Source organism: Ambystoma mexicanum, chromosome 7q (assembly GCF_040938575.1).
Source record: "Ambystoma mexicanum isolate Mex_15411 chromosome 7q, UKY_AmexF1_1, whole genome shotgun sequence".
NCBI classification, from domain to species: Eukaryota; Metazoa; Chordata; class Amphibia; order Caudata; family Ambystomatidae; genus Ambystoma; species Ambystoma mexicanum.
The window spans coordinates 599,528,873-599,549,172 of record NC_090941.1 but is presented as its reverse complement, the minus strand read 5'-3'; the positions used below and the strand labels follow the sequence as shown (position 1 = coordinate 599,549,172).

At 44.8% G+C, this 20,300-nt stretch overlaps 1 long non-coding RNA gene and 1 pseudogene across 1 annotated transcript; one reads left to right on the top strand and one right to left on the bottom strand.

Annotated features, from left to right (window-relative positions):
• Window positions 1-38: 38 nt before the first annotated feature.
• On the top strand, window positions 39-14,605 carry LOC138528274 (uncharacterized). The gene is made up of 3 exons (XR_011284109.1): window positions 39-99; window positions 11,643-11,825; window positions 12,841-14,605. It is a non-coding gene; the product is annotated as an uncharacterized lncRNA (long non-coding RNA).
• Window positions 1,563-1,706, bottom strand: LOC138528966 (U1 spliceosomal RNA; annotated as a pseudogene).
• Window positions 14,606-20,300: the final 5,695 nt, after the last annotated feature.

Genomic DNA, 20,300 nt, shown 5'->3' with positions numbered 1-20,300 from the left:
TTGACGTCCTCTTCATCACGTGGGTTTAAGCGTTCACTTCGTCATTTGTTTTGCAGGAGTGGGAAGGCAAGGCGTTGCGGAGAAGTACAGGCGGATTCAGTTCTGTTTTTTTCGTTATTTCAGTGTTTTTTGAGAATATGTAATGTGCATCAAAGGGGTGACGAAATTTTGGGGAGGGGGTATTTCTGTATATTTTGGGGTTTGTAATGTGCATCGGTTTTGATTTACTTCAAGTACAGGTGGATTCAGTTCGTTTTAGGCTTTTCTCATGCAGATGTGCGATTTGCCCGTGGGTGATGTGCTTTATGGCGTGGGGCTGGGCACAGTGCGTTCCTTCTGTCCCAATGGGGTTTCCACTGTACCAGTGAACAGTACAGCGAATGGTTAGTTATCCTCCCTGCTGGAGGGAGGGGGGCAGGGAGGGGGGTTGGAGGATTTGCTATGTGCAGCAGATGGGGTTATGTGTCTTATGCAGACAGGCGCATATGGGTACGAATTACCAGCATAACAGTTCTTTATTTCTCCTGCATGGGGGGCGATTTGGCATCCCCCTGGGAGGGATTGTTCATTTACCCCTTTGCAATGCCTGCAAGAGAAGGCTAAACGGAGGTCTTGTATTGCTTTCATTATCAATCACACGTTTAAAGTCCCTATGAGACCTGCTGGCATTGTGTTAGTTTGAAAGTTTGCCGATAGTTTCTGAAATGCCTTAAGGCAGGCTTGTCCAATCTTTTTGAATGTGGGGCTGAAGCATTAACTTTTTGTCACCCAGTGGGCCGGCAAGCCAAAAGTCAACAACCTCACCCAAAGCAGTATATTAGAAAGCAATGTTGTGTGTCTTTGACACAATAGCATCACAGGCAGTGATAGCCATGCAGTCCCAAAGAAAGCTTTTGGTGTCATGGGCAGTGATCAGAGGTTAGTTGCTTGTGATTTCTTTCAGTGTCTGTGTTAATATTTTTCTGAAATAGTGGGGGCACTGAGCATAGCGTGGGAGCTACGAGGTTCTAGGGAGGGTTTGGGGGGTTGCACCCCAAGAATTTTTTTTTCAAATATGGGGTTGAAATAGTGCATTTTACAGCAGAAAAGGTGACCAAAAAGCCATAAGTTTACAATCAGTTCTAAAGGGGAACATGAAAATTCCATGTCACCAACAGCAGAAAAGAACATTTTACAACACAACACATTTTAATGATCAATGTGTCCACAGTGTAAAACAGCACTGTCACTGATGTAACACTTTGTCATGCTGGTTGTACCCAAAATATGCCCCTGTAGCAACATGTCTATGCTGGCTGTTCCCAATTTAGGCCAGCATTGTCCTGTACAAAGCATGATTGATGCTGCCTGAGCATGTGCAGTGTGCCCAATGCATATGGCAGCTTATCTCTGTAATACACATTACTTCTGTGGTGATGAAAGAAGCATAATTCAATTCAACAGATAAAATGTGGATCGCCCAAAGGTGAACCTAATTGAAGAAACGCAATGTGAGCACAATCTTAAAGTATGCAACCTAGCAGGCCTAGTGCACACTTTACCTTTTCTTTCACCAATAAATTGGGGGGAGAGCGCGAACGCAGTCCCTCACCACCAGAAATAATGCAGTCGTGTATCCTGCATTTGGGAACATAGCAGGGGTCAGCAAATCCGATGTGCAATGGGTAAGCCTCACCGTGGGAGATCTTCCCCTGCCAGCTAAGTATGAGTTGCATGCAAGAGGGCAGGGGTTGGGTCAGTTCTGGGAAGCCCCGCTAAGCGAGGGTGAGAAGGCAGGCCCTGTCCCAGCCCCAACCCTCCACCCCCCGGAAGCTCTGAGCATCTGCAGAGCTGCCTGTCCCGCGTGTAGGGGGAAGCTCCAGCAGGCAATTCTCCCTAACATTAACCCCTGCTCATTTTGGAGTCGCAGGTCGACCTGTATCCCTTGACTGTTTTCATTGCAGCAACATTGCTCCAAGCGTCGGTGTGTCAACCTAACCACCTGTGTCCCAGCAAGAAAAATCCAGTGAAGCACTTGACCCAGTCATGCAGGCAAGTAAGGATTTCTTTTCCCTCTGTAACATTGGTTGAGCAGAAGTGCTGAAGGTTTATATTGGCCCTGTGCATCCAGGTATGGTTTTCGCCGCCAATCTGTGGCCTAGTCCAGTGTTAGGCAGAATTGCATGCAGTACCCTCTGGGACCACCACATACAATTGGGACTACAGGTGTAAGCAAAACCAACCTTTGGTATAAGTCTGTACTACAGTTTTTGGTAGCAGGACTGAGCAGTCAGGCTTATCTCAAGAGGGAATGTGAGCTGGAAGGGCTGTTACACAGAGGTCTACAATCACAAGTATTCAAATAGACACTTACACTCAACGTTTCTTGGTAAAACACTTATTAATTTATTACACAATCCTTTATAAAGCATTCACTAAAAGGAGGCAAGATGTATCACACATGTATACTACAGTACAGATTACTTAAGCAGTTGCGCTCCCCTGAAGTAAGGGCAAAATAGCAGTAAAGTAGGAGTAAAAAGGCATAGGTTAATCGAACGAATTTTCTGAAACCTGGCAAATAATTCACCAGAGGAGTCAATTCAATGCAATAGGTTAGGCCAAAGTCAATGGGCTAATGTCTTGTATAGGATAAAACGGTTCTGGTTATTAAACGGTAAAGTCTTTGCCAAAGTTCTCAGAAGTAGTTTGTGGAAGAAAGTATGCTGGGTCACAAGATGATCGGGCCTGAAAGTTGGCAACGTTAAATGCACTTTTGCAGTGAGAGGTAAGTTCTCTTGAGTTTTCACAGTACCTTCCAATGAAGAAAGATGCAGCCGAAGACTTCTGTTCCTGCAGATCTTGCTGTTCCTGAGCCTCAGTTGTGGGCACAAGAGGGAGGATGTCTGGGGACTCCTGCATGGCGACTGGTCACAAAGCGGGCAGACTTGGCAAATCTTCAGTTCCAGTAGCTTTCCTTCAAGCACACAAGCTGGTGTCCTTCTCCCTTGTTAATCCTAACCAACTCCGAGAATGGTATCCAGGTGGTTTACGAGTTGATTGGTCCTACCAACTCAAAGGAAGAAGTCGTCCTTGAAGGGGTTTGTTTCTCTGTCGAGCTGAACTGGGTGTTTTGGACCTGCAGCAGGGCTTCACCGGGCAAACCAACGGTCCAGGATTTGCAGCATCTGTCCTCTTCCAGCTCGTCTTTGGTTCTTTCGTTCCAGTGGTCGACTCTGCCTTCCAACCCAGGAGACTCTCCTTTTATTCAGTTCTCTCCTGTTCATTCCAGCCTACCTGTCACTCGCCCAGCAGGTTGGCTGTCCTTGCCAGACAGTCAGCTAGCCAGCCAATCACGCCGGAGTGCATTTGTTTCTCCTAGGAGACTAAGCACAGGGAGTTTTGGGCACCTCCCTCATTTCCTGCCCACCGCAGACACTCAGGCGCCAGAGGCGGTCTTCAGTCCTGAAACCTGCCAAAGGCGTAGGAACAAAGGGACCAAAACTGGTTTTGCGAGCAGAGACAAATTCTAGAAGGACCTGTCCAAAAAGAATCGGCGAAAAAAGAAGACCGGGACCTGTTTAAACAAAGGAGGCTTGAAAAACATGGCTCCCGCAATTTTTAGCTGCCGGTCGTGGACGGGAAAAATGGTAGTCCACTGCCACCAGTCATTTCGATAGGAAAGGGTAGCATTTGACTGCTACATGAGTTTCTAGACACAGGATTACTAGGTAACCCCTCCAGCACTCTTTTGGAAGGCAGTGTGGGCTGTGTCTAGGAATTTAAAGACTAGCAAAGTCAATTTAACTTTACTTTCTCTGGGGGACGGTAGTTTATCCCAGAAAAGGTATTTAGACCTTGAGATATCCTGAAAGGCTTCCTTCCCTGTGTCACTGCACTGAGGGTGCTGTGACACAAAAATGAAAAGATGCTTATGGAGTTGTTTAGGCTCCATAATCAAAGAACACAAGACTGAAACGCACATCAAAATACATGAGGGAGTGAGAAGAAAGGCTCACACACACTCCCCAGGTAAAAAAAAAATCCAGCAAAGTGGTTTAAAAGCAAGTGTTGGTAGTAGCTCCACATGTATTGTGGACACACTGCGTGATCCCCGGGAAGCTTTGCCTGTGCGCAATATGGGGAATGGACTCTCAGAGGTGCTGACTTCTGTTGTAAAGATTGTGCATTCTTCACAAGAGCCTGTCTGTTTGCCACATTATGTGCAGAAACGGGAGCAGAAGATGCTTTGTTTCACACGGAGGTCAGGTTGCTCTCCAGGGGGAAAGGTTTTAAATTGTGTTTAGGAACTCGGGAACAAAGTGAGACGCTTTCTCCTGGGTTTAGACCAGACAAAAGAGCCTCTGTGTGATTCACACTGGCTTGTACTGTTAGCTTACTGTGGCGACTTCTTTGAAAAGCTACATTTTCTAAACCACTCCCTGCAAGGCACAGAAAAGAAAGCACGTCAACGCCTATGAACTCCAAAATGTCAGCATTCAAGAAGAAGTTGGAGCTTTTGAGGAGGAGGAGGGTTAAAATCTGCATTCCGAATGAGTTTCCCTTATTAGCAGATGCTCTTGAGGAGGCGGAGTATGATCTTTTCATGTGTTGCTGAACTAATGGGAAACCATCTCAGAACCACTCTCAAAAGTACTTTCCAGAGGACAATTGTAGCATCAATGACTGCGTGGTTCAGTCTTTCCTAGCAGACGTAGGGTGTTTCCCACCTCCCAATACACCTCCAGGAGGAACTAATGGAACTTCAAAGTGGCTGCCTACTGGAGAGCCAATTCAAAAAAATGTCCTTGGGTGGATTTTGGCAAAATGCAGTTTCCTACTTTATCCAAATGCACAGTCAATGTACTGTTACCTTTCGGCACCTCGCACCTTTGCAAGATTGGATTTTCAACACTTGCAGCACTAAATATCGGTCAAAGCTGGAAGAAAACCTGTGGTTGTCTATTGCAAAAATGTAACCCAATAGTGATGGCTGGCTGCTGAAAGGCAGGCCCACCCTTCAAACTAGTTCTCCAGTATGCCACTGTCCAACTTGCAAGTGACTGCATTGATAGTAAAGAAGTTGTTGTACTTGAGTGTGTCCTATGTTACAGTATGCAATAAATATCCAACTACTTTTAGTCAAAGTCTCCTGTAGCAAAACATTCTGAATGCTGCGTTTACAAATATTTGCCCTCTAGTTATTGCAAGCAATGATTTTGAAAGAATGTTTGGCACCCACACCTCCATTTGGCACCATTCTACACCAGATAAACATTTTGGAGTCCACGTGTATAGAGGGGCCCAAGCCAGTTACCTTTTTCTTATGGAGGGCTCGGGGGTCAAAAAAGTTTAGACCACTGCCTGTAGAGTGACTATCTTGTTATCAAGAATGTTTTTTTTTTTTTTTTTTTTTTAAAGGCCAAAAAATCTAATTGCTATCTTGCTGGCACTGCTATATGTTAACATACATTTTGATTGCTAGTTTAGATGAGCACTTACCCTCCCTGGTCCCTAGGGGAAAGTGCACATGTGGGCTTAAACGGCAGAAGCTTAATGTATTAAACTTTTGCAACATCCCTGGTTGCTTTAAAGTGGTCCATTATCCACGTGCTTGCTGTGCCCTTGTGTGCGATGTTGCTATGTGTCTGGTACAGTGCATATGCACCTCGTACACATGACCGCACCTTCAGTGGGTATGAGCAAAATCATTGCAATGCTTTACTGTGAAGGAAAGAGTTGCATGGACCCAGCGATATTCAAGATTTGACTGTTGTCTGCTTAAGAACATTGCAGTGTCCCATAGCCCCTGTGAGAATGTCTATTGCAGTGGTCTCTCAACAGTCGATCGCGAGCTACGAGTAGCTCGCCAGAGCCTATGAAGAAGCTCACGCTCGAGTTTCGGGAAAAAAAAGAATGATGCCAGGAAGTGCTCTGACCAATCACAGGCCTGCAATTCTCTATAGCATATAGATTGCACCATGTGATTGGCCAGAGCACGTTCCTTGCTGAGAGCTGTGGTCCTATTGGACACAGTGGTTTCTTTGTGCTACTCAGTTTGCCATGGCGCCTTGCATCATTTTTGGATCTGATTTGGAGGTGGCTGATGCTGGGGCTTGGATTGCAGGAGCGAGCTGACAGTAGTATTCCAGGAAAACGTGTCTTGCTGAGGTACGTTGGGTCGGGTGGATCGGTGGAAGTTAATCATTTATTTTGTCTTTTTCTGCTGAGCCACTGCAGCCCCTGTGCGCACAGCTGTTGCGTGTTGCTGTCAGAGGGTCGGCATCTCGGCAGAACAAAGCCCAGAGTGAAATGGAGACATTCAGCTGTGCTGCTTAATGTCTCCCACCCTGGGCCCATTTGCAATCATGAGAGCTACTTTTAGGTGACGGGGCTCTGGCGAGCAAGCCCCCTCGGGACTTCCTTGCCAGAGCCCTGCTGTTTCTAATAGTAACTCATATGACTGGAAGTCAACACAGTGTGAAGCAGAGACATTCAGAGATGATAGCTGCGTGCCTCTGTTTCGACCCTGGGCTCATTCTCAGTCATGCAAGCTATTTTTAGAAGGCAGGACTCTGGCGGGCAAGCCCCCTCGTGACTGCCTCTCAGAGCCCTGCCGTTACTAATGTAGCTGCAGCCTTGTTGTGCCCAGGATCTTCTTTTGGTGGATAACCCCCTGAAGAGAATCTCGCGTTTGGTGTGCAGTAGGCCACTGGAACGTGAATGAGATGTGCAAGACACTATTCCACTCAGCAGTGGAAATGGGGGGGAAAAATGTAAAGGGGGAATCCCACAAGGGTCAGTGTGGGGGCGGAGTTGGCATTTGAACTCCACTCAAAGGAAATGTTCAAAATAGAAGTTTTAAAATGGGGCAACTTCTTTCATGCTGCTTCTTCCCAAACTCCACGCTGCATCAGTTCAAATTTAAATCACTTTCCTGGCTGGGGTGCACCCAAAGTACAGTTGGTAATACAGCGATTTTGAGTACATTAAGGGATCCATAGACTCACTCTACAGTAGAAGGTTACCAGGGTAGCTCAGCGGGTTGAGAGACTGTTGCTGAGATGTTAAATATTAAAAAACTGCTTGTTAATCGTATGACTTTTGCAATTCCTATAAAATGTGTTTGGCCAGGGCATGGTTTGGGCTGGTCACTGGCTTGTATTCAGAGCAGAGGTTGGGGGTATTTCTGCCCCTGTAGTGAATATCAACGGTTGACACCCATGAACCCACAGTTTAATTTCCTAATAACTGCTGTCAGCACAACAGAAGCATTTATATGTGATTAAGCAGTTTGTCAAGCATATAACATCTTTATAAATGACTTGACATAGGTGCATGCCACAAAGTTAATATTTTTCGGAATTGCAAATGTGCTTAAATGGCATTGGTTTTTTGACTAAGCAGAATTTTGTTTGCTCAATTATTTTTAAAACCATAACACATTGAAATCCCCCTCAGATTACATTGCACGTGCAGTCCCAAAAGAAACGTACAAACGAAACGACACTTGTTGAAATCCTGGATCCAGAAGTAGGCAGATCATCCAACAAAAGGCAGAAGACGTATAATTTTCATCAAGAGTGCGAGACTGATTTCTTTTTCGCGAGCGTAAAAGGGAAGTGCGTGTTTAATTTGCAGTGGGAAAGAGTAATGTCGAGAGGCTCTTTGGGACAATGCATACAAATTATGAAAAGAACTTTCATAAAGGAGGCCGTCTGCGATCCCAAAAAGTAGCTGAACTAAAAGCTGCCCTCCAGATGCAACAATCATTTTTTACCCAACCAGCAAAGAAAGCAAATGCTGCAACAGAGGCATCCTTCGAAGTTGCACATTATTTGGCAAAACACAAATGCATTTTTACAGATGGTGCAGCTGTGAAAGGTGCGATGGCTCTCGTGTTTAAAAACTGCCCTGAAATTATGTCCGCCATTTCAGATGTGCCGTTCGGTGCAAACACAATGGCAAGGAGGGTATCTGCACTATCAGCCAATGTGATGGGGCAATTGGAAAAATATTTGAGCATATGCAATTTTTTTTTCTCCATTCAGTGTGATGAATCAATTGATGCAAGTGATACTGCTCAGCTGGCACTGTTGAATGGTGTTTGAAGACTTCACCAACAAAGAGGAATTCTTGACCTTGTTGCCTCTGGAATCCACAACCAGAGGTGTTGATATCTACAATGAGGTCAAGAATTATTTTGTCAAAACAAAAATTCCATTGAACAAGTTGGTGGCAATAACAACTGCTGGTGCACCAGGGCGTCATTCTGTTTTTGTTGCGTGCTGTAAAGCAGACCCTGATTTCCCTCAATTATTGCACTACCACTGCATCATCCACGAGCAGGCAATTTGTGCCAAAGTGATGGGGTTTGATCACGTAATGGCCCCTGTTGTGCGAATTATGAATTAAATTTGTGCAAAGGCCAAATCTGCCGCATATGGTGATCTGTTGCTACACACAGAAATCTGATGGCTTAGCAGGGTGGAAATACTACGTTGCTTTCTTTCACTTTTGCCAGAAATCAAAGACTTCATGAGGTCAAGAAATGAAGACATCGGCCAATTATGCAGCATTTCTTGGCTACTTGAATTGGCATTTCTGGCAGATGTCACTGAGAAATGAAATACCCTGAACTGTGAACTACAAGGAAAGGCTAAAACCATTGCTGACATAAGTGCAGTAAAGACATTTAAGTCCAAACTTAACCTTTTCAGTGAACAAGTGGAGAAAAGGAAAATTCATCATTTCCCTCCTGTAATGCAAATGCTGACAGAGCATACAACTAGTCCTGAACTCCTGAACATAGACAAATATTGCAGCCTCCTGAGCAGGCTTAAGGAAGAGTTCAGTGACTGGTTCAGGGATTTTGAAATGATTGAACCGTGTGTGATGTTCATCGCAAACCCCTTCATGGAAGTCAATGTTTGAATTTACAGAACAGATGAGTGAGCTGTTTTACGCTGAACAGTTTTGCTATGGAACTGGAGATTGTCAGCCTGCAACGGTACATTCAGTTGAAAAGCAGACAATCTCACATCAATTTCTGGAGCCTTGTTGATTACAAGGAGTACAGTAACATTTGCACAGCAGCATTAAAAGTGACTTCTCTGTTTGGTCCCACCTATCTCTCAATCTGCATTTTCAGATATGAACTTCATCAAATTGAAATTTTGAACACGCCTGGCCGATGAGCATCTGAGTGATTCCATTCGAGTTGCTGTATCAAGTTATACACCAGACTACAGAGCACTGGTGGATGGCATGCACTGTCAACCTTCACACAGAATGTCCCAATCATTTTCCTACATTGTGAACGTCTTTTTATGAGAACTTCTAATAAATAAGACTGCAATAAAGAGATTTTTGAAATTCTTAACATAATCGTGAAGGGATATGTTATTCTTTATATTTATAAAGGGAAAATTACAGCTAAAAAAGTACAAGTTCCAATGTTTATGAACAACCCCAACCCCTGATATAGCCTGCAAGTAGCTCTTGCTGTTGGCCCCCCTGCTGAAAGTAACTCACGTCAACATAAAGGCTGGAGACCCCTGGTCTATTGTATATAGAGGGCACAATGCTTGTAATTTTCAATAAGTTGCCCATACAGCTGCATGCCAGTGCCCAGATACCCGCTGGCATAGATTTCCCTTGTGTGGGGACTGTTGATGTGTGGCTTGTGGGAAGTGTGTGAGACTTTCGCAGCATTTTTAATATTGCTTAATTCTGAAGCAGCATGCTAAGTGGCAAAGTTTTGTTTGGCTAGCATGAAGGCTGGCTATGTTTTGAAGTGTGTGGCAGACTGTTTGAGCCACTGTGTGGTATGGGGTGTGCTGCACACACTGCCAGGTGTAGTTTCAGGCTGGGGATGGTTGTAATGCCCTGATGAATGAGTTCTTCGATTCCTCTTTCTGGTGGCACAGGGTGCTTTTGGCTTAGATTTGTTGTTGTGATTCTACGCACAGAGAATGGTTCCAAATATTGGCCATCCAAACTCTCATGGAGAAGGGAGAGCAAAGACTCCTCTAACCAACAGTGGAGAGATGCCCCCCATCTATTTATTTCTCTTAGCAATGCTTGCAACCTGATCATTGCTTTCACTTAAGCCATTGAACACCAGCCAACAAAAAAAGTGGCATGTCCAGCAACTGAATTTGCATTAAAGGAGAGTCTCAATGCCCCCCACCCCCTTTCAAGCTCGGGAATATTGTTGAGATTTGTGTAATGTAAAGTGTACACGGCAGGTACTCTGTGAAGTTCAAGGTCAAAGCACCCCTAAAGATGTTCTGTAAAGCTACCCCCCCATAAAAAGCAAATTGTCCGGCATTCAAAGACTCATTTTATATTGTAATGCTTTTGAATATTTTTTCACTGCTGGAAGTTACGGATGCTATACCCATGAGGCAGAGCTCTTTTTATTTTAAAGAACACACCGATGGCTTGTTTACCCCCGGTGTTCTAATCCCCCTCACCACCCCACCACCCCATGACTCCTGCTCTACTCAATCTACGTTTAGTTTGTTCAACACTTTGGGGATTGGGGAAATCGCTACATGATTTAATATGTACAAATGTAAGTTTCAGGGACTCTGGGTTACTGCATGTTCTAGTTATACTTGTCACATTCTCTATATAGGTTGATGAGGTTCCGGGAGGGATTTTATTGCCCCTTCAATGCCGTTTGTTTTTTTTCCAACCACTTGACCTCAGCAGTTAATTGAAGATAGTTTGCCTGTAAACCTTATTGAATGCTTGCTAGGGATAGTGATCCAGGTCATTAATTTTGAAAATATCTTTTTTGATCATTGTTTATTATGATCTGGCGTGAATGCTTTTTATGTTTTTTCTTCTTCTCTAATGATGGGACCAGTTCATTATCATTAGATGATGTTGAGCTATTTTCATGCTTGTCTGGATTTAAGCAGTCTTGTGTCAGTCTTGTGTATCAGAGGACTGGTGCGGTAGCGGGAGTTTTCTGACCTGGGCATGAAAGAGTGCTGTTAATTGCTTTGCTATTTGAAAGCGGGAGGTCACTTTATTCCCTTAAGGCAGTGGTATTCAAGCCTTCCTATGTGACCCTCCCAACCCCCCTTTGAGTAAAATAATTTCTGCCCCCCAGGGCCAGGGGGGGTTTAGGTGGGAGGAGAAATCTGACTCTTCTGGGGGATAGTGCCTGGCTCATATTAGCAAAGGCCTTCCTGCTAAGGTGTAATATTGACTTTTTGTTCCCCCAGTAAAGATCACTTTGGTAATGGGTTCTGTCCCTGCATACCCTCCTATTTCCTGCACATGTTGCTGTCTGCAAGCTGGGGCTCTCTATGGTTGATATGTACGTTTAAGAAACTGAAACGGGTGCTTGTCTTTTAAAGGACACACACATAAGGACTGCAGCATACTAGGTACAAGAGCTCTGCAGTTAAGAACGTATTGCCTCTCCGGAACACCCGCCTCTAATTTGCAAACAGATGCAACTAGTTAAAGCCACAATGGGTGGAAGTCTTGGAGGAAGTTAACCAAGCACCAATCACTCATGAATCTGGACACATCAGGCAGGAACATCCATAGCAAGCCCACTATAAATTAATGGTTTTGGGTACAGACCTGGTTCACAAATACTTGGCGCATACTAAATTTACTTTTTTTATTTCTTCTTTTAGTTTCCTCAAATCATGGCCCTCTTTTTGATTCCGACAATTCTCTGCATTTGAAAGGATGGGTAATTTGAGCCTTTGCAATTCCTGGTGAAGTTAATTGTAAATTGCTGTTAGAGGGTATCGATGAAAGTAGAAGAGAAATACTTGAAGAAAAGGATTTCAAGGCAGTCATGCTTTTGTAGTTAGGTAAGCAATTTTTTTTGTTTTTGTTTAATCTATTTGATGTTTGGGGGGGATGAGGGTACATCTGACGTCCCTATGCTGAGTCGTCAATGCCCACCTCATTTACAGCACCTCTTTTCCTCTAGAATAACTCTCTAAAGTATAGAGTGCTATGGGTTGAATGCCCGTGGGGACCGTAGTCCAGGTCAGAGTATGTGTGCAGCTAGGACAGAGAATGGATTGGTATTGGCGAATTGCACTCTACCTCCTTAAAGTTAGGTATGCAGTCTTTTAGAATGAAAGTAAAACAATATTTGGTCATCTGTAGGTGAATTTATTCCCATAAAGTCAGCCGACACGTGTTTCGACCTTAGCTGTCTTCAAGGCCTTGAAATTGAACACTTGGTATGGTGACCAGGTTTGGAAGTTGGTTGTGAAAATATCTTGAAACAATTTTCTAATGGTACTTGATGATAAAGGGTTGAGTCCCGAGAGACCCGTCGATGGCTGACGCGTTGTGCTAAAAGTCTTTAGTGGTTTTTGGACATCCTGGATTGGTTCCCCAAATCGAAATTCCTAAACTATCTTTAGATTTTTTTTTTAATACCTTAGATGCAATCCTGAAAGTTTAGTCCACAGGTTGGGGAACCAATCTAGGATGTCCAAGGTAGAGCTCGATTCGCAGAGCTCGATTCGCAGATACAAATCCGTTTTCTGCCCTATTCATTCAAGGTCTTTATAAGTATACCATGCAGAATTGGTGACGCAGCTCGCCGCTATTTATAAATTATAGTGGTCACAGCACTCTCTCAAGGGTATGTACCCATACACACCTTTATGTGTGCAGCTACACTGAGTTGTGGGTAGCTGCATGGGGAGGGTGGGAAAGTGTCAAGGAGAGCAAGAATAAGCAAAACCCCAAGGGGGGTGGATAGGATCGCGCTTAAGGGGAGTCACCCCAGTGTACAGCTCAGGCAAAATGTTTGTTGTATTGGTAGTCACATTATGAAGTTTCAACTTGCCTTTTTCATACCCGCAGCCAAGAAACCGTGTTAAGACGCAGGAAACATTTGATGAAATAACGCAAAGCTATAATTCAGGCTTTAAAAAGAAAGGTAGAGGAGAAAAAGCAGCTACTGGTGGAATCTGGAAAAAGAAGATGCAGTGAAAGAAAGAGAATTACATTTTAAAAGCTGATGGCTGAAAACTGACTATTCCAAAATGTATTCATGGCTGTTCACAAAAGCTGGAAAACCGAAGTCTTTTGGCAGGGATGGCTAGTGTTCTTCATTCCTCCTATATTCCTTCCTTAGAACCTGCCTCTTACTTCACCTGGACAATTGATAGACAGCATTAAATCTGCAAATGTCTGTGTAATGTTGCAGTTCCTGGCGATGTAGCTGTGCAACAACTGCAAATATTGGACTATAAAGTAACCAGTCAATTGTCTGCTACAAATGTTTTGTCGGACAGATCTAATTTGACAAGCTGAACTCTATCACCACGTCTCCTTAACAGTGTGTTCTTGTTACAGTATGAAAGTCATGCCTGTTTGGACAATGAAGTGACACCTACATGTTACTACACACCTGCGCAATCTTTCAGATTACGCTTCTTTTAAAAAAACAATGGAATTGTAACATCCCCACAACTGAGTTTGGTTGCTATGTCAGCCCCTGCTACTAATCTACAATGTAATTGTAGTGCGCATGCTGCTCTGTGAACTGAAGATGCAAGTGCTCTTGTGTGTAGAACTATTATAGTTGATCTGGTGAATTTGTAGGTTGGGGCCAACTTGTAAATGGTACATGTTTTTGTTCTATTGGATTTCTGTTGGGGGGAGGGGGGAAAGGAGGTCAGCTAATGTTTTCTTGGGTGTGGTGAATGGTCGAACTAATTACTAGCCGCTCATAGTGATATTGGGTGAAGTGATCAGCAATCTTGTCATGCAGGGTAGACCTTTAACAGATTCTGTTTAGGTCACTGTATTGCTCCACAGACAGTAATTTATCACCAGTACAGCCGCAGAGCCAAAACATGTATTGCTCGCCAATAGTGCACGGACAGTAATTTATCACCAGCGCAGCCGCAGAGCCAATACTTTGAACGCAGGTAGACAACGCAATGACTTACAACCACACGCACGCTTAGAGAGTAAGTAGCACTTATACGGCTATTTATTCGTAGTTAGGCATATATACAATACAAGCATAAATCAGATAAATCATAGGAAATTAGCAGGAATACATCACCATGGGCGTAACTTGACAAAACCTCATCTCGCCAGAAGCGGCTGAAAGACCCCGACAACAGCCAGGCCAAGATCACAACAGCCCACATGTATATCGGACCAGGGCGTCCCCCCTCCGACTGAGGTCTTTGTGCTTATCCCGTCTGACCGTTGAGGGTTTCCGCATATATGCCCTCCTCAACAAGGGGTGGCAACTTCTCGAACTTTCTGGCAAATGCGCTTGCGCATTGATGGGTGACCGTTGGTTGCCAGCTGGGTCAACCGACAGTAACCTCAAGGAGCAGAGCGCTTCCCTCTCCTAAGCGCCCCGGAAAACAATTCCATAACTCATCTCAAAACCTTGGCGCAAGCATCACAAACCAAAACAAACTTCGTTATCAGGTACCAGCCGGCACCTGCGGATCCTAGCTTTCCCAGCGCCGTGTCCTTGGCTGAGAAGGCCTGCATTCCAAACCCATCAGCGAATAACGTTGAAAACATGTTGTTTCGCAAAGCAAGTGCAGCTTTCCACTGAGGCATGGATAAATATCCATTATGGCTCTGAGTTCCCCCAGAATGCACTGCGCACCAGCGCCATGTTTTTTAGCTCGAACACCACAATCCACCCTTGGATATTTACCTTCCATAGCCCAGTGGCAAAGGAGGCGGTCTTTGAAACCGCCGAAATATTAAAACCAAGTTGGGAATACATTGAATACAACAACAACAAGCTATTATGATAGCTAATATAATACAAATGCAAGCAAAAGCATAACGCAGTGTACCTCCAATATCGGGAATCCATGAAAATAACCAATCCCACCAATTCCCAGTTTGCTCTTGGGACACGTGAGAAATGAGATCCCTTAAACCTCGAATATGACTTTCAATGGATCGGGAATGGTCACTTAAATTGAAACAACACATACCTTCAACTGCGTTACAGCCTAAATTATGCTTCAGCAATAAGTAATCAACAGCAGCTCTGTTTTGCAAAGTAGCTTTTCTAATAACTTTGCTGTCAAGGAGTAACTCTTCTAAAGCTTGAGAAGTATGATTGAGTCCTTTTACTACTAAACATGCTAATTTGATCAAAGACTTGTACCCCCCAGCAGATAAACCCCAAACTCCTACTAATGAAAGGGTTAATGCTAGAACTTCAGCTTCTGATAGCAAATGCACATGTGAATCACAATCGGGGGATAGACCCACGGATTCAAAAGTTGATCTTTTGTTTCGAGATATTGCTGGGTGTAAAGGAAACATCATTAGTCCTAATCGAGTTAAGGCACACGGACCTCCAGAAATGTTAGCTGGAATGTAAGTGTATGTGATGTTACCACATGAAAAGAGCCATCCTGTTGGAAGTTTCACATGATTTAGATGACTGGCAGCTATTACGGTATGATTGCAAGACATAGTATTATTCACACTGGTACATGTGCTTGGAACTCGTGAACACAATCGTTTCTCGAACACAGTTTGATTTTTCTGTTTGGTTAAATTTAGCTGTTGGCATTTGCCAATTTCTTTAGCATCGCAGGTCATAAAGTAGCACACATCGCCTTGAGTTATATTGTAGGTTATAATACGTGTCAAATTTCTCCATTTGCGATCCGTTTCCTTGCAAAACCTGCAGTACTCATAGACGGAAAAAGATTGTCTGATATCGGAATCTTGAACTAACGAATCATTGTGTGTGACGCCAAAAATGTGCTTTAGAACCGGAACTGGCGTCGGCACTGCAACTAAACACGTAGTTAGTAAAGCTTCAGCATTGGGCACATCGTTAAGCAAAAGTGCGTAATGTTGAGTACTTGTTGTGCCAGGTATTTCCACATATTCTCCGTTTGGATAATCATCTGGGAATATTTTCGCCGTCCTAAAGATGCCTCTTGCATAGCTGGCATCGATGTTGTTTGGACTTGCACCTGACGTGTCCGTCGCCTTCCATGAATCCATGTCGTTGGTCTGGCTGGCTTTTTGGCATTGGTATCGAGTTGCTTTCGGACATCATTGCTCCTCATCATCGGTCTCACATTGATCGTTGACACAGATATGGCATTTTTTATCCGGAGCATCATGCCGTTTGACTCTCCGAAATGGAGTCCATTTAGTTCTACAATCACACCAGCCAGACACAGGATCTACAAGGCAAACCCAGAAAAGAGATATCAGTGTTGAAAATCACTCCCTTAGGTAACATTTGTCTGCGGGCACATACTGCCATTTGTCTTTACCAGGTTCCATTACTAAAACTATCTGGTCTTTGCCTGATGCAATAACATCTGCGGGCACGGGTGGACCACTTGGCCTTTCGACCCACACCTTTGCACCCGGTATCATACTGTCTGAAGAGCCAAAACCACGATCCCCACGGGTAGTTAACACTGTGGGAGGCTCCCCCTTTTTAATCATGGACAACTTAACAGGAATGATAATTAACTGAGCCACTCTATCACCCTTATGAATCGGTAACACTTGGTCCCCACTATTCATAAAGATGACTTTGATCTCGCCTTGGTAATCAGCATCAATGACCCCTCCCAGCACTTGAACTCCCTTCAATGCTAGTCCAGATCTAGGGGCAATCCATCCCATATGCTCTGGAGGAATTTGTACCCCAATCCCTGTTTCAATCACAACAATCCCTCTCGGGTCTAATCTGATTTCTTCATGAGAATGCAAGTCTACCCCTGCTGACTCGGGAGTCGCCCGATAGGGAGCTAAAGAGCCCGGGGTAATCTCCCAGTACAATAGAGTCTCTCTAACTAGGTTAGGTTGAATCTGTAAAGCAGGAGTCATTAGTCGCAACAATGGAGTCTCATGATTGTTCACCGGTCTATTATTCTACACTTGCACCGCATCAAACACGCGATCACGCCAACCTGCCAAACTGCCATCTCCAGACTTACGTAGCTGTTCCTTCAACAACCCATTCATTCTTTCAATTAACCCTGACGCTTCCGGGTGATAGGGCACGTGGTAAAGCCACTCTATACTCTTCTCCTGACAATAGTCCTGAATTAATTTGCCTTTGAAGTGTGACCCGTTGTCACTTTGAATTTGCAAAGGCACTCCGTAATGCAACGTGATCTGATCTAGCAACTTAATGGTATTCAGTTGTGTGGCACGCTTGCATGGCAAAACCATCATGTATCCAGAGTAAGTATCCACAATAGTGCATGCATACTGACAACCTTTGCTGATTGGCAGAGGACCGATAAAATCGATCTGCCAAATTTGACCTGGTAACTTTCCTCTTCGCAACGTGCCGTGAACAATCTGAGGGATAGGCCTATGCTGTTGGTGTTGGCACACCGGACATTGCAAGATGACTGTTTTCACTACCTCTAAAGGAATACTAATTCCTCGAGCTTGTGCCCACCTGATAGTAGCCTTTTCTCCAAGGTGCCCACATTTCTGGTGAGCCCACTTGGCCAAACCCTCCAAATCGTCTTCCTGAGGCTCCGCATCCACAGATGAAATCTTGGTGTGTTCATCTGCAACAGAATTAAACCAACGTTCCAATGAATCTGTCGCACAATGCGCATCCACATGATACACCGTGACTTCACTTTGTGATAACATTTCTGAAATATCTTGCCACAATTCTTTTCCCCACAACTCTTTCGAATGAATCTTCCACCCATTCTTCTGCCAGGTTGGCAGCCACACCGCCAGCCCATTCGCCACTGACCATGAATCTGTGTACAAATGACATCGACCAGGGGTCTCTTGTTTCAAGGCTTGGTAAACTGCGTAAAGCTCTGCAAACTGACTGCTCTTCCCTTTCCCTGACGTCGTCAAAATCTTTTTTGCCTTGGGATTATATGACACCGCTTTCCAGTATCGCTCTGTTCCCACATATCGGGCTGAGCCATCAGTAAACCAGGCATGCTCTGTCTGCTCTACGGTCAAATCACCATATGGTACTCCCCATTTCACGGGAGACTCGCGTTTCTCGGACACTTCCGGTGGTATGTAATCCGAGGGCGGTATGTTTGCTACTTGCTCGTGTAACTTTGCAACCCCACCCTTTCCTGATTTGGCTCTGTCTTGAATGTACCATTTCCATTTAATTATGCTGGCTTCCTGGGCATGTCCTATTCTGTGTGTTTTAGGAGAACTCAACACCCATTGCATAATCGGTATTTCTGGCCTCATCAATACATCATGGCCCACCGTCATTTGCTCAGTATCAACCAGGGCCCAGTAACATGCCAGCAACTGCTTTTCAAATGGAGTGTATGAGTTACCAGCATCGGGCAACTTACGACTCCAAAACCCCAATGGCACACGTTTCCTGTCCTGTTTCTTCCACACACTCCAGTTAGCATAATTGTCTTGTACAGACACATTCAATTCCACTACGCCTTCCTTCAATGGCCATAGATCGAGCACCTGCTGCACGGTGTCTTTTGCCAACTCAAATGCTTTCTGCTGCTCTTCCCCCCACTGAAACTCATATTTCTTTCGTGTCACTTTGTAAAGGGGGGCCAGTATCTGCCCTAAATGGGGAATGTGCTGTCTCCAGAACCCAAACAGCCCTATGAACTGTTGAGCTTGCTTTTTATTCATTGGCGTGGTAAACTCAAGTATTTTCTGTCGGGCCTTCGGCACCATTTCTCGATGCCCATTATGCCACTGAATTCCTAGAAATGTCACTGTCTCAGCTGGGCCTTGAATTTTGTTCGGGTTAATCTCCCACCCTTCCTTCTTCAATCCTTCCATAATGACTTCTAACTGGTTTTGCACACTGCACTCATCCTTGCCCTGAATCAAAATATCATCAATGTAGTGAGAGATTTGTATGTCCGGTTTACACGGTATCTTGTCTAAGTGCTCTGCCACCAGCCGGTGACAGATAGTCGGGCTATGTATGTACCCCATAGGTAACCTTGTGAAGGTGTACTGACGCCCGCTCCAAGAAAATGCAAACTGCTCTTGACACTCTTCAGCAATTGGCACAGAGAAAAATGCATTGGCTAAATATATCACTGCATACCAAGTCCCCTCAAACTTTTGGACATTTTCAATCAAGGTAATGGCATCTGGAACTGCGGGCACCAAGGGAGGAGTGTGTTTATTCAACTCGCGGTAATCCACCGTCATCCTCCAAGACCCATCCCCTTTTTTGACGGGCCGGAGGGGGTTATTCCAGGCGGTAGTGATAGGTCGTAACACCCCCGCCTCTACATACTCTTTGATGGTGTCTGAAATTTCCTTTTGCCCTCCAGGAATGCGGTATTGCTTCATTGCTACCCGCTTGGTCGCCACAGGCACATGTACTGGGGGCATCTTCAATTTGCCTACTGTAATGGGTGTACAAATTAATGCACTCACCCCAAACTGGTATGTTTTACCTCCAAGTCCTAAAGTCAACCCTTCCAGAATGTCAAAACCAATTATGTACTCAGGTATCGGGACAATCAACACTTGGTATTTCTGCCTAGCCAAACTGCCTATTTTCATTTCCACTTCAGTTTGTACTGCGGGGGTCTCCTTCCCCCCTAGACCTGTAATAGTAAAGTGTCTGCCTTTGAATCGTGTCTGATTCCCGTGAATCAGAGAGGCCTCCGCCCCGGTGTCTATCAATGCTCGCACCCCTTGCGTATTTCCTGGTCCCCAAAAAATCTTGACATTAACATGGGGCCGCCTATCCACCTTTATGCGAGCAGACGCTGCCGGAGCTTGGCCATAACCCTAGTCAAATTTTGAATGAGTGTAACCTGACTCTGCCTTTAGCATTGCACTCACCACCTTCCTCAAATCAGCATATGTCGGTTGGTACGGGGAAGGTGTCCCCATAGACCCCTCCTCCTGTTCTTCCTCAGGAGGGGCAGAAGGGGTGGTGTCCCCCTCTGGTTTAGTCACTACCTGTTTCTTAACCTGTTTGTAACGCTCCTTGGCTGCAAGCCCTCTCTTTCTGTATAGTTCGTACATGACCCTGGTTTCAATGCCATCAATTTCTTCCCGTGACACACCATCTTTTAACAGGGCCAAAAACATGTCTTTTCTGGACACTCGGGAGTCTCTGCTATCTTGCCTCCTGCCTTCAGTTCTTCTCTCGCTACGCCCCTCTCTCTCCCGTGGCCTGTTGTCACTCTTATCCCACTCCCCTAAATCTGCCAGTTGCCGAATGGCATCCACTACTTCATCTGTGGGTTTGCCCGTCATACCTACGAGCAAAGTCATAATGACACTTTTGTATGCGGGCGGTGCAGTTCTGATCACCATGTTTCTAGTTGAAACTGAGAGCGACACGG